Source organism: Hordeum vulgare, chromosome 6H (genome assembly GCF_904849725.1).
Source record: "Hordeum vulgare subsp. vulgare chromosome 6H, MorexV3_pseudomolecules_assembly, whole genome shotgun sequence".
Taxonomy (NCBI): domain Eukaryota; kingdom Viridiplantae; phylum Streptophyta; class Magnoliopsida; order Poales; family Poaceae; genus Hordeum; species Hordeum vulgare.
In genome coordinates this window covers 137,974,874-137,977,409 of record NC_058523.1, presented here as the reverse complement: position 1 = coordinate 137,977,409, position 2,536 = coordinate 137,974,874, and the positions used below count along the sequence as shown (strand labels likewise).

The window sequence follows — 2,536 nt, the reverse complement described above, 5'->3', positions numbered from 1 at the left end:
TTTAATTGGAATTTTTATGTGCAAAAATACGTTTACATGTAATGCAAAATTTAGTCTACTTGAACTGTTCACATGATCCAGACTTATCCAATTAGAATATGATAATCTTAATATCTTCCTCAACATATAACAAAAAATAAAGTTAGAAACACAATAAAGTTTAGTCATTTTTTCATCCAAAACTGCTAGTTCAGCAGCGATACTGCCCACAAAATTCGGAGAAAAAGAGAAATAGCATACCCTCATGGCAACTAATAGTGTTTTGGGCTTTTTAGTGTGGATGAACATTCACATCCAATGGAAATGGTCTATTTAAAACTTTTCTTTATATATGCCAAGAACAAATATTTTGCTAAAAGCAATAAAACATCATTTTGGGCTCCCACGTACGACCGAAACTTACAAATCCGACCCCTACTTTTTCATGCGTGCAACCATACTTTTCATATTTTCCTCATATGACTGGTCAGTTATACGTGATTGGTGGAAAAGAAGAAAGAGAAAGAAAAAGGATATATAAACAAAGAGAAAAGGTGGTTTAGAATGATGTCGTGTCTTAGATGACGGACTGACGGGGCATACTCGAAAGCGTCCGCGAGCTCTCACATCATCCTTATATTTGAGATGGATATGAGGGGTGTCAGTTAGTCCGAGCGTTTGACGTAGATATGAGGGGTTCAATTGGATCGTTGTTTATGACGAATCAGTGATCGGGCAGTTTGTTCGGACGTTTGAGACGAATACGAGGGATCCGGTTGTAGATGCTCTAACACTGGAAGAGCCCTTTCATTTTATGACGAACACTGGAATATGTGTACCGTACCATAGCTAGGACACACAACATGAAGAGAGATTGTTGGCTTTTCTTTTACTTTATTATTAAAAAGAAGTAAGTATATATACATGTATAGATTCAACATGACATGGGACATGTTCTCCACTACCCAGGTGAGCACAAACAATGCAGATGAGCATGTGACAAAAAAAACGAGCAGGGCTTGCCACATGTTGCATGCCATCCAGGTGTTTTTTCTTTGTTTCCCTTCGTCAACGTTCACCTGAAGTTCCTCGCAAAAGATGTGAGGGTGGGACCACCTGTTCGCCAGACATGCCATGCACGACGCTTTTCGTGTCCGGCGTGGCGCTCGCGGTGGTGGCGGCCGTGAACGTGCACTGCCTCGGGACGCACCTCGCAGGCGTGGACTGCCGTGTGGGGCTTGCACGGTTCGACCCCCAGCTTGGCCTCGTCGAGCTCCTTGCGGCCGCGCTCGACGCCGCCTGTTCTGTCGTCGCCGTCGTCGGCCTCACACTGCAGCTTTTCTCCCAGGTTCGTGAGTGCCGATCGTCAGCAAACGCAAGGGTGCATGGGCCGTCGATCGCCGCCGGTAAGTAACTACTGCTCGTTGTGTTTTCGGCTGTTGGTCGGAACAGGGCGACAAGCTGGAGAGGCGCGCGGCCTACCCCTGCTGGCGGGCGTGGTACTCTGGCTGCTGGGCTCCATGCTCAGCTCGTCTAGTCCTCCTTCGCAGCCTGCTCTTCCTCGTCGCTGCTCCCACCCTGCCAAGCGAGAGCGAGAGATGGATTAGCATGTGCCTTCAACGTGCGCAAGGTGTTCGTGATGCACCACAGTGACACACCACGACTCGAGAAGCTCCCCGGCGGTGCGCAGGAGCAGCTCGCCCACGACCGTGAGGGCCGCGTGCCGGTGGTCTGCAGGTCAACGGCGCCGCTGACCGAGCTGCATCTGCGCTGACAGTCGTGGTCTCGTGGAGACCAAGCCCAAGCTGCTGGCCCGTTACTTTCCTCCATCGTGTTTTTATGCTTAAAATGGTAATTAAGGCGGCTGGTGCAAACAACGCAGAAACAATGCGCGGCCCACCCAAGGACGGACCAAAAAATCCGAAACTAACCAGTTTTACTCGATTGCGGGTTGAGTAGTAAAAATATGTACAACTTTTTTCATAAAAACATACGACGAACTAAGTATACCTATTTATTTTATTAGTAGGTATAGATTTGATTCTTTTTAGTTCATTAATTTTAGTCCATTTTTTAACAAATAAATACTTTGAAAATTTGAATTCTTTAAAATTTGTGTGAATCACTAGTTTGTGAATAACTTAACTTTAAAAATAGATTTTTTTAGTGATTCTTTTTCCTGCTATTTAATATTAGTGTGTTTTATCATTATATTCAATTTGGTAATTTTTAGGTTATTTTAAATGGATGTTTTATTCAAAAACAGATTTTGTTATTTTAGTTTTCTATTAAAGTTTCTAACAAAAAATACTTTATGAAAATTATTTTTGCTATTAATGTTTTGAACAAAAAAATACTATGATACTTTTAGTTGCATAAATTTTATATAATTTTAGTGTCAAAATACTAGAGGTTTATAAAAGTTTTTTAGTTGATTCTTTTTGCTATTAGAGTTCTATAAAAACTTTTTAGTTGGTTCTTTGTGCTATTGAAGAATATTATAGTTTTGTTTTAGTTGATCATAACAGAATATTTTAATTAATTATTTTTAGTTCAT

At 41.8% G+C, this 2,536-nt stretch overlaps 1 pseudogene; it reads left to right on the top strand.

The window, feature by feature from the left end:
• Positions 1–1,108: 1,108 nt before the first annotated feature.
• LOC123405227 lies at positions 1,109–1,753 on the top strand (annotated as a pseudogene).
• The last annotated feature ends 783 nt before the right edge of the window (positions 1,754–2,536 follow it).